The sequence below is a fragment of the Centruroides vittatus genome, unplaced genomic scaffold (genome assembly GCF_030686945.1).
Source record: "Centruroides vittatus isolate TY-2023 unplaced genomic scaffold, ASM3068694v2 contig_628, whole genome shotgun sequence".
Classification (NCBI taxonomy): Eukaryota; Metazoa; Arthropoda; class Arachnida; order Scorpiones; family Buthidae; genus Centruroides; species Centruroides vittatus.
The window spans coordinates 2,990,309-3,002,936 of record NW_027122385.1 but is presented as its reverse complement, the minus strand read 5'-3'; the positions used below and the strand labels follow the sequence as shown (position 1 = coordinate 3,002,936).

The window sequence follows — 12,628 nt, the reverse complement described above, 5'->3', positions numbered from 1 at the left end:
TTCAAAAAATTCTTTAATTCATTTGGCTTGATGGAATATAGCATCATCCTGAAAAATATCATCACCAAAGATGATTTTCAATTGTGGACTCAGAAATGATCCTAAAATTCTTCATACACTTCTGCTGTTACAACTATATTAAGAATACATATATTTCCAGATCCAATAATGTCTCAACTGACATGTAGCCCCAAATAATTAAATTTGTTGAAAACGGTGTTCCTATTCATGCAATCTTTCTTAAATTTCTCAGATGTACTTCTCAAATGAATTCTCCTGTATCATCACCATACCCAATTCATATATGACTTTTATTTGAAAAATTAACCTTTTTCTTGTCTTCTATTGTTTAAATTTTGGGTTGTCATACTTTCTTTTTTTGTTCCTTGGCTGTGTTTAAATGAAAATCCTGTGTTCATTCTATTTCTTACTGTTCTATCATAAACATTTTTTTCTTCCATTTCACATTTGATTGATTGGAAGACCTTTTTTGATTTTTTAAACATATTTTTTTCAGTAGGTGATCTTGAGCTTAAATGGTTTTACATCTCCTCTGTAAACTTTTGCCAAGTGTAATTTACAGTTCCTAAAAGATGCATAAACACATGTGGTGGCAACATGTGTTTTTAGGTTTTTTCATCATGTAGCAGCTTTATAATTTGTTTTCTCTCAGCATTTCTAAATTTGTTGATTGAGAGCCTTGTTTAAGCAGACAGGTAAATATTACTGTTTACTTAGAAAATGATACAAATCTCTCTAAGCTAATGGTTTCTTCCATTCAATTAGATTGCTCAAATGTGTAAATTTAAAATAGTGTTCAAATACATTTTCCAACTTACTGTATGTTGAAAAACTTTTTAAATGATGTTTCATATATAAAAATATTTTTTTTTTTTTTTTTTGATAAATGGTTTGGTTTGTTTATTTGAAATTAAATTGATAAACATTTATTAATCCAATGAATAAAACATATTTTTGTTTTGAACATTGAGCTCATTTTACAAGAAAATTAAATCAAAGTTAACAATTTTATTTTTTTACAGGATGTTCAAATACTTTTTGCCTGGATTGTAGCAAGATATTTAATTTTGATCTACAAACATATTTTCACACACTGTTTTTCATTTAAATATTTTATAAAATTTTATATTTAATATATTATTTAAAAATTGATAGGAATGTCTAAATATTTTTTATTTTATTTACAGGTATAGATAATTTTTGGCATCTGCCAGTCTGTAACTTGAATTTCAAGTTTGCAGAAATAGAGAGATGAATTCTGTTTACCAAGTTTGCTCAAGGCATTTTATGCCTTTTCTTCATGTATTTCTCACTAGATGAGGCCAGACACTTGGAAGAAGCTATTTGATTGTTAACAGAATGGTTTTTTTCAGGAGTGGACTGTTGCAAAGATGAGAATATGCACCTTTTTGTTGTTCAAATTTGTTACTTCTCCTATAGCATTACTCAAGACACAGTGCTACTGTATATAAATATAAATATAAATATATATATATATAAATATATATAAATAAATAAAAAATAACACATATGTGTAATATATATGTAGATACGTATATATACATATATATGTATGTAAGATCCTTGCCTGTTTGCATCTGGAACACTTGTTGCTTGTTACACACATTGTGTACAGTCATAACAGATGTGTGCAAGTCGAAATGATTACTTGTACAGATCTGAAAATTAGTTTGTCATTAAAAAGAAGTGAAGTTGTGGCGAGAAATTCTCATAAACATAAATGACAAGAGACTGCTTTCCAGAACATATAATAGAATTTATGTGGAATTAAATGAATTTGAATGAAAATAATTCATTGGAATATGACTTCAATAATTTTATGCTTACAAAGCATTCCACAAGGGAAGAAATGTGCCCTGATATTGTGATTTGAATTTATGTTAGGGAGCTTGTAAATTGAATCTGGCCATGAAATACTTTGACGTACGTATAAAATCTTTCGATACCTGCCAATCATTCTACACTGGATTGCCCCACCTGTGCAAAAATAATTGACATTTTGGTAACCAAGTTACCAAAGGTAATCAAACTACAGCAGCCAATCATTTATATATAAAAAGTTCTTCATGTATGCAGTCATATTATTATGATGTATTTTAGAAAAACTTTCTGTAGAAAAATTTATAATAATTGGAATTTTATTTCAGTAAAAAAAATGGAAAGGACACTTTAAAGAATCATCAATATATATTTCATGACTTCATGGTTTATATTAGATTGAATATCTGTATTACTATGTCATTTTTAGTTGTGGGGATAATTTATGTAGAATATCTTGTTACCTTACTGCGCACACACACAGTTTTGTGGTTAGGGTGTTGCTTGCAGTGAGGCATATTGTAAAAAAAGAAAAAAGATGATGCCCATATTCTAAATCTCTACAGTTCAATAATGAGATGTCTAGATGTGCATTAATAAATTGTCAAATTATATATTTCCATTTGTTATTTCTTATAAATTTTTTTTGTTTTGTTAAGAAATCATATTAAAACAAAATAATTCATATATTTTAGAACTATCTGATCAGTTTTTATTAAATTAACAATTGATTTTTTTATTGAATTTACTTCTTAGGTAGACTTTTATATATATTATTACTAATATATATATGATTATGGTTGCTAAAGTGATTTAAGTAAATAGGTAAATTTATTTTAAAAATTGCCGAATGAGCTATCCAAAGTACAAAATTTGTATTTTTTCTAAGAAAGTGAAATCAAAGTTGATAGGCTTTTTTTGTTTTTGTATGTTTATAAAGTGAAATAGTTCCTTTCTTGTGCAATGCTAATCTGATTTTTACATTATCATCATCACTGAATATTTCGGATAAAATATAATTTTAACTGCCCATTTTAAATATTTTCTATACTTAGATTTATTTAAATTACCATAATATATATATAAATAATTTTAATTTTTTAATTCTAAAATTAATTTTCCTGTTTCACGTTTATTATTGAAAATTAAAAATTGTTGTTAAAGTATTACATGCAAAGAGTGAAGCTGTGCTTTTTTGTGTCCATAAAAATGGGATGATTTTATTTTGTTAATATAGTTTCAAGTGTGGTTATTCTTTATTCCAAGTATGTGTAAATTATACGGTGCGAGATCGAAAGGAGTGTCCATTAGAGTAAGTTCGCTCAGTTTTCTGTAAGTGGAATCGTTTTTAATTATGGCTGTTACGGTTTCTTGTTTAAATATATCATTTAAATTTTGTAGAATTATAATTAAATACATGATTTGTATAATACGTATGTTACTGACTAGAAGAGAGAATTGTAATATACCAAAGTACTTATTTTCTTTTTAAAAATTTGGTGGATATAACAACGAGATATAATTAAATGTACAAAGGGGGTATCGGCATGGATGCAAATGTAAAGTTTCACATGTTTATAAAAATTATTAGCATCCATAATTGTCATGGTGATAATGGAAGAGAGCTATTACAGAAAGTGTTCAATAAAGATTTAGTCAATTCCAATTGATAATTTTTTTAAATTAAAAATTCATCTAGATGATACTTAAATTTTGTTTATTATTTCATTTTAAAAAAGTCATTTTTAAAAGAATATACAAAATTAGTTCGACAATTGAAGGAATAATTATTCTCAAAGCAGTTAGGTATACTTTCAAATTTCAATTGTTTTTAAATTTATTAGTACAGTAGGTGCTGCATATTGTGATCATTTAGACCAGACTATATTGATAAAAATAACCAAGTGATAACGATGTAGTGAAGGTAATTAGACTATAATTAGTGAAGATTTTAGTTTTATTGAATCAGATAATTTCAACATGTTAAAACAATGATTAAGTTTATTTTTAAACATCGTTAACTTGATGAATTACTCCAGTAATTATAATCTTAATATTGTTACTGTTATTAGCACAACAAAGAACTGAAATACTTTTGGTGATTTATATCCTTTAGCACTGATGTTTAAACTTAAGTATGATCAGACATTGCACGGTAATAAAGTGCTGTTTCGTCTGCATTGTAGTTATTTCTTGATGATTATTAGAAATAATGTTTGGCCATTCTGTCTTTATCCACATTTCAACAGAGCAAGATCAAAATTTGTTTCCTCATCATGAGTGCATCTTACACAATGCTCTTTTTTCATCACTTGCAATAAAATTTTCGCCAATTCTGCTTTATAATGTGTTATTGGTCCACTTTAGCAAACTACAGCTTCAAGTGCTAATTCAATTCCACTAACTTCTAGTTCAGTTTCTCTTGAGAATCATGTTCTCATTTTTTTGTGCTGATATTTCAATATTTACTGTCTCTCAAACATTTCCACAAGACTGACTGTGCAATTTTTAACCGTGCAGCAGCATTGCATTGACAACTTAAACTTGAAATTTTGTGCGCTTAATCTTTGAGGGATAAATCAGCATAATAGAAGCAAAGAGGTACTGTAGTTTAATTAAACAGTAATGAAGATAACAGTTTTCAACAACAGAAATCGAAATTTAAAATACACATTGTGAGGAGGAAAAGCAGAGTTTATGGTAGACACACGAACGTGATAAATCATTGACTTTTTTTTAATAGACATGCATTTATCTATTACATATTGCTACTGACGTTTGACAAGGAATTCTAACAAGCTTAGTTTTTAGTCTACACCTTTAGAGACATATTTCACAGAATCTGTGCACGTTCAAATTTTGTGAGTTGCATGTTACATTTGTCAATAAGTTTTATGAAGCGTCAAGGGGTGTGTTCGTTAATAGCGGTCGCTCTGTGGATATGCGCTGCTGTTTATAGGCATTTAGGAACTACAGTGAAAGAAAGAAGAAAATGACGACGCCCGTATCTATTATAAACTAATTACTATTTTTTACTTGTGATAAAAAATATTCGAAAACCTTTGTATGTACAGTATTTTGTAATTCCTATATTTTTATTGTGTGCCACAGAATTCTAAGTAGTACGTAGATGTACCGTACGTGAAAAAAGTTTGTGGAGCACTGAACTAGTACAGTACCTAGAGCAGCGATTCTCAACCTTCTTAGCTCGACTCCCCAAATAGTAAATATAAATAGAATTAATATTTCGCGACCCCACTCAAGAATAATAACCAATTAAGAAAATTTGCTTTTGTGTTTTTCTAACAGATCCACGTATGGAGAAAATTTTAAATGAAAAACAGATGCAACCATCACATTAATTTTTTTTTTACATATGTACTTATTGTAAGTAAAATGTTTATAATAAATGATGTTTTTCTCATAAAATTATTTCATTATTTCGCCGACCGCCCTTTAGTATCACCGCCACCCCAAGGTTGAGAAACGCCGACCTAGAGCATATGCGGAAAATTTTGAAACACGGTGATTCGTTGGGCTTGTAAATGTGAGTCAACTTAAGTAATCCACGAGTCATCAGTTTCGAAAAATGCATTTATTATGTAACTTTGTACAACACAAGCTGAAATATATTGTACAAGGGTTGATCAAAAAGTAAGGTTACAAGGCCAATATTCCTGGAGTTTCGTCGTTATGGAGAAATGAGAAGTGTGTGGTAATTCCAATACATGCGGTTGGCAACTGTGCAGTGTTTCAGCCACCCGCCACCTACAGTGCTAGTTGTAGGTAAACACAAATGGCGACTCGTTTGGAAAACAGGTCTCGCGAAGAAATCCGCTCAGTTATTCGATTTCTGTGGGTGAAACATGTAACCGCGGTGGAAATTCACGGGCAGCTGGTAGAGAGAACGTCACCGACTAGGATCGCAATGGCGGACCCAGCACGGCATCAACAGATGTCAACACAGCTCGTGTGGAGGAGCTGATTCAGGACAGCAGGCGGATCATGTTACGGCATATGACGGTGGAATTGGGAATGTCGTTCGGAAGCGTTCGTCACATTGTTCACGATATTTTGCAGCACCGGAAAATTTGTGCCCGATGGGTTTCACGAAATCTGTCTAACCAACGCAAGGAGAACCCCAGACCTCGCTCCAAGCGACTCACCTTTTTCCTCTTTCGAAGGAGAACCTAGCAGGACGACGATTCGCTTCAGACGAGGAAGTGAAACACTGCGACAACTTGGCTGAACCGCAAGGACAGGATTTTTACCAGGAGGGAATTTTCAAACTCATCACACAACGTGACAAGTGCCTAAACCGATGTGGAGACTATGTCGATAAATAACCTAATGTATGTACTGTACTATCAATTGGCTGTATTGGTTGTATGAAATAAAATGTACACTTTTCACTGCAGGCTTTGTAACCTTACTTTTTTGATTATCCTTCGTAGATATTACAACTGTTATGAAATATAATACTGGTACTGTACCGGTACATACAAGACTTGGCGGCCAGATTTTTTCGTCCCACGCCCATTTTGGAAAAGTTTTGGCTAAATTCTCATATTTATACGTTAATTTTTGCAATTTTACCATTTTTTCTGAAAAGAGAAAAATTGCCCAGAATCTCCCACAATGGCGCTCTCAATTTGGTTACTACTGTATATCAAAATTTGATTTTGTTTTTTGGAGGAAAGATTTGACGCCATTTTAACTAAACTCGAGGATTTATCTATTAAATTAGAACGGCTGGCAAATTTGTGTAAAAACTGATTATCCCCTCATCAATATGGTCAAGAAAGTGGAGGAATTAACTAATTCAACTGTGCTTCCTACTAGTAAGACATTTTTATCTCGTTCAACGACAGGACCGGATTAACCCACTTTGAGGGGTTAATCCGGCATTTTCTTACCCGGCCACCACCTCTCCCACAAGAAATAGAGCGCACAAAAAATGTAAAACAGTAAATAAGACAAAACTAAATACAGTCAAACCTGTTTTTATGCGGTGGATAAGGACCGCATTAAAAAAACGCATAAAAAATCGCACGAAACTTCACGAATGGCTGTAAATAATAGTTTTCGCAACACAATTAAAAAATATTTTTTTTATGTGGTTAATAAGGACCACATAAAAAAAGTCTCACATAGAAAATAACTCAAAACCGTACGAAATAGAATTTATTGACAACAGATGTCAGCACTTGACTGTGTGAGGCCCGGAAATAGCCCCCCAAAAGGGATATGTACAAGTTTGTTAAGTCAAACCCTAAGATTATAACTTTTATAAGTGTCGAGTCGGCGACACCGGACTTTGATGTCGACGCTCATAAAGAGTAACGGGAAAAACAAAATTTTAGGTAAAGAAAATTTAGAAAGAAAAATATTAAAAATTTAAGACGCAGTTTAGAAAGCAAAACGAAACTAGAAAGAAAAAAATATCAAAATGAGCGTAGGTGTCATAGTCAACAATTAAACGCGATCATAGTCTAAAAAACGGTGTCGGATAAACCTTCTTTTGTCGACCTTTCCTGCGACCTAACGAAGCTCCATTTACACCTGGAGACAGGTGGGATACCAATTGGGAAGCGAGGAGGAGAAGAATTAGCCAATTAGCGATGATTCGATCCCGAGAAAATTATAAAGCCTCCGATGTCAAGGACAGAAGAGTTCCTCTAGACTACCTGTTGTGTATTTTACCTACAATAGTAGTGTTTCCGTTCATCTTTTGTGCACCGTCTCTTCAGAATTTCGAACTTTTTACTCGACGTTGCTACGGGGCCCCTACAGCCTAGGACCAGACCGAAACCGAAAACCACCTAAAGCTCTGAACTCAAGGACCATTGCTAAATTTATGTAAGCATTTTCGACTAAAATAAACGGTTTCTATGTGAAACGCTTGTTTTTCTGCCTCCTCAAAACCGCCACCCACATGCGAATAGCCCTTAGCCATCCCGACGGTTGGGAGTAAAACTCCCCCCATTTCGGCGAACTTACAACTGCATCGTCTGGTCTATCGTCTGTTTTACATATTTTTGTTCGGGTGGTGTTTTGTTGACTTAAAAAGTAAATTATTTCATTTTTCGCATATTCATGCAATAATATTACTATAATAAATGCATTTATGCTATAATAAGTCAACGTGAGACATGACGAATCGCACGAGACTAGTCGCCAACTATACCGCACAAATAAAAAATCGCACAAAAGAAAACCGCACAAATTAAAAATTCGCATTAAAAAAATCGCACATAAAAAGAGCGCATAAAAACAGGTTGACTGTAATGTGAAAAACTAAAACAAATCTTAAATTTTTATTAATAAAAAATATTTAATATACAACAATAAATTTTAGTTTTTCTAGAAAAGTTTGAACAGTTTGTTTATAAATTTAAAAAAATTGAAATTTATTTTATTAAATGTCTAACAAAAGTTGTTAAACAATAACAATATTACCTTAAAATATTAATTGTTTAATTGAACCTTTTTGTTAATATTTAAATAATATAATATTTTACCCATGAAAGGTAAATTGAATAATGAAAAAGATAATTTAAATAAAAACCAAGATAGCTTAAAGAAAGTAAGTATATAAATATGAATAAACTTTATTTAAAACTTCTGTTTTCTAGTCTTTAATTCAGCAAAATTATCAATTATTTCATCATAATTAATAATATCCAAAGCATTTTGTTCGATGTATAAAACAGGTAAAGAATTTAATTTTGATTCACTCACGGAGTTTCGTAAATAATTTTTTACACGTTAAAACTGAGAATGACCTTTCACCAGATTCATTTGATATAAGCAAGGGTAAATATATTCGCAATAATAATTCTATATTTGGAAATGTTGATACTAGTTTTGTGCTCTTTATAAATTGCAGCGTATCAGATGGCAACGTTAATTTTTGGCTTTTGTAAATTAATTTAAATTGCAACAATTCCTCGTCCAATTCTTCAGTATCAATGTCGCCACTATATCATTTTTTTAGCAATGCGATATTAATGTAAAGTTTAGCCGATGGGAGAGAAAGAATGTTACGGCGGTCGAGCGGTCAGACTGTCTTGTGGGAGTGGACTGACACACTGAGACGGGTTACCATCGAAAACCGTTTAATAAAAATATATTGATCCTTACAAATCTTTCTTGTGTGAAGAGATTCACAATCTGAATCGCGGAGAATAAAGTTCGAGAATTCCGTGTTTTCGTTGCTGGCAGTTCGATGTGTCGGTGAACAATACGTATGTCCCGGGGCGTAAAACACGGCTTGACGGCGATCCCTGGATGAACCGACGAAACTGGAGATTGCTAGAAAACACCACAGTTGACAATGCCTCCACAAAGTCCGAAAGGTCCGTATCCCAAATATTTCGGGAGTACCCATGGCAAGAGAGGAAACCCACGTATCCAAACAAGACCAACTGATGTCCTTCAGAAACGATGGGTTTTATATCGTTTCCCCCCCAGTCCATTGTCTCTCCATTGGTCCTCCATTGTCCTCCATTGGTCTCTCATTGTCAGCTGGTGCCAATTCGAAACCCGATGGAGGGCGCGGGAGAGGTCATCGTCGCGACAGAACTTGATTCCTCTCTCGTCGCGTGTTTCTCGAATTCGTTCTTTTCTATTGATTAAATATTTCAAAAAAACTTCTATTGAACAATGTAGACCTCCAATTTCGTCCCTTTGTGTTGTAAAGGGAGATTTTTAAGCTCTTGTTAACATCTCCCATTTGGGTCCTCACATTAACTGATACGTCCTCGTCGTCGTCAAAATAACGTTGCATTTCTGTATGTATGAAGCGTTTTAAAAATTTCATCAATATCTTTGTAACTTTTGCTTCTAACTTTTAATTCAAAAGATATTTTATCACAAATTACGTAGAAACAACTTCGCTTAAACGGTTCTTGGCCCTGACAAAAACTTACATTTTCCTCATCATTATAAGCTTCATCAAAGAAACGTTTTCATTTTTGGGACCTTTTTTTTAAAATCACAATAAACTTATTTCTGACGTTCTTAATCTCTCTGCTTCTATTTCCAGAAATAAACTTTTTAAACCATTAACGTAATCAAAAATATTTACTGCAAACGAGAGTGGCAAAGTAGGATTTCATAAGGATTTACTGCTTGCATTCTGAAAAGAATTTTATCCCAAATAACTGTTAACAAAATGAATTCTAAAGTATTCATTTTGTTTGCTATTTCTCGTGATTCTTCTTTAACAGAACGTTTATGAGGTTTGTCTAAAGATATTTCAAAAAGTGCACTTTTTATTTGGTTGAACTCAGAGCGAATTGCCTTAATTGCATCAGTTCTACAAGACCATCTCGTAGTACATAACTTTTTTTTACTATAAAATGTTTATTATTTGCGGCAAAACTTTTTCTAAAATGTTTCACCTATAAGTAGAAGCCGAAAAAAAGGTATAAATGATTTCCAGTAAATGAAAACACGTTATTGCCTGCAAGCATGATTCACTAGCATTATTTATTCCTAGATTTAATGAACGCGAAGCACAAGGAACGTAATGGACTGTTTCGCTATGTCTTTTAATGCAGTTTTGGAACCCATTGTGTTTGCCGGACATATTTTCTGCATTATCGTAGTTTCGTCCCTTACAATACCCAGTCCTAATTTTGCAATATTCTGCGAAACTTCATTTTCTAATGATTCCCATGAGTGAGAATAAATGGAATAAATCCAAAAAATCTCTCGATTGGGGTTCCATCTTCTGATAAATAGCGCAATATAAAAGTTAATTGGTCTACATGTGTTATATCAAAAGTAGAGTCAATTATTATGGAAAAATACTGTAATTGGCAGCTTTAACTTCTGACACAAATGTTTCTAACATTTTCTTGTTCAATATTTGAATAAATTCATCACAAATAGTCGAAGAAAGATAACTCACGTTGCCTTTTCCAGCTGATCCATGTTGTTTTATATGCGATGCTAAAAACTCATCAAATTTTTCCAAATATTTTAGAGCTCCAATGTAATTCCCGCTTTGACATCCAGAAAAGAGTTTATTAGAGCCACGAAATGCCAGAGAACTTTTTGCTAAAAATTTTATTGTTGCTGCTACCCGCAGCAGTACTTTTCTCCAGTATATTTTTCCTTCTAAATACTTTTTTTCAACTATAGTGTCTACACGTCCATCAACTGAACTTCTTGCTATCAAAATTTCAATAGAATGCCTATGATCAGTAGAGCTTTCATGTTCTTTTACTCTTACTATTGCATTTTTCCAGTCCAAGTAACCTTCTGTAAAAGCGGTTCTTCTGATCGCAAATATCTTGCAAACATGGCAGTAAATTTATTTACTTCTTAGGCTAACCATTCTCGCTAAATTTTTTCTTCGTTTGCCTTGTTACCAGTAAAAATATTTTTCTTTAATGTCCGAATTAGTTTTTCCACCTTCTGTCACTACTTTTTTAGCGGTATGTACAAGAGAAATATTTGACGATGATTTATTTTTAAGCAAAATAACGTTGCATTTCTGTTGTTAAATTCTGTTGTCAAAAGGCCACAACGAAATGTCCAAATTGTCAAAACTTAAAATATCATTAACTATATTGGATAAACCTTCTATATTTTGTATTTCTACTTCATTAATAGCATTTTCGTTCTTCTTTTCAACCTCTGGTATGTCTTTGTCTTCTACATTTTTTCATTTCTACTACTACAATTGTATTTTCATTGTTTTCTGTCTTTTCTACTTGTACTTCTTGATTTTCACTGTTTCCAGAATATTGACCAACGTCCTTTTCGTTAATATTTTCTTCAGGTTGAACTTCCACATTGATATTGTCTACTTTTGTATGAATAACATTTTAGCAGAGCGTTTCTCTGTTTATTTGCTTCTTCCTCCAAATTCTTCTTACACTTTCTTTTTTCAGAACCCGAAGCGTGATGGTAATTCATTTTCTCTAAAATATATTTAAATATATTGTTTAACAAGCTCAAATAATCAAAATTATAAAATTATTATAATAATGGTAAATGATCTACCTCTCAACCTCAACTAGCCCTTACACTAGAAAAATAGAGTTCAAAATTCACACTTGCAACTAACTACTCACTGTTACACACAACTGAGAACGTAACTATTGTTTTTAAATTTCTGGCTCTTTCAATTAATAAATCTTGTTAGTATTATTTCTATTAAATCGCGTACGGATACTGCAACTGCTTAATAAAAAATAAAAGCAAAATTATTTAACAATATTTCACAGGATGTTAAGAATACATATGGTTAATATTATTCTTATCGCTATAAAGATATTTTAAATTATCGGAAGAATTACTTTCAATAAGATGAAACATAAGAACACATTTTCTTTAGATTTTAGAATTAACAATAACCATATAAAAATCAATATATTTTTGTTTATTTGTTTATTATATACAGTTGTCCAACAGAAGAGTAAACTATTTTATTTATAAAACTATTTTATTTATAAATCTTTTCAAAATAGACTGTTTGACCGGGCCCTAGACATTTGTTTCATTTGTCTATGCGATGATCCGGCCCTGTTCAATGAACATACGAGAAATAATTTTTTTTAATGGATTGAAGTGTAATCCCTGAAATGTTGAGTTTAGATTCAGACATTATCTTCTATAAAAATACCTAATGGTTGATGCAACGAGCTAGAATATACTACATAAGTATATTCTAGCTCTAACAAGTGGCTGTTCTGACCCCATGTTTAAAGAAAATTGAATATACACCCGCCATTTTCCTTTTAGTCAAGGGGGC

The 12,628-nt window shown here is 31.9% G+C and overlaps 1 protein-coding gene across 5 annotated transcripts in view; it reads left to right on the top strand.

Moving 5' to 3' along the window:
- The window catches only part of LOC136979555 (upstream stimulatory factor 2-like), a 61,078-nt gene extending 57,552 nt beyond the window's left edge, over positions 1-3,526 (top strand). For all 5 annotated transcript variants that reach the window (XM_067275560.1, XM_067275562.1, XM_067275559.1 and 2 more), the window contains exon 7: positions 1,209-3,526. The gene's annotated coding sequence lies outside the window, so the exon portion shown is untranslated. The remainder of the gene's footprint in view (positions 1-1,208) is intronic.
- The last annotated feature ends 9,102 nt before the right edge of the window (positions 3,527-12,628 follow it).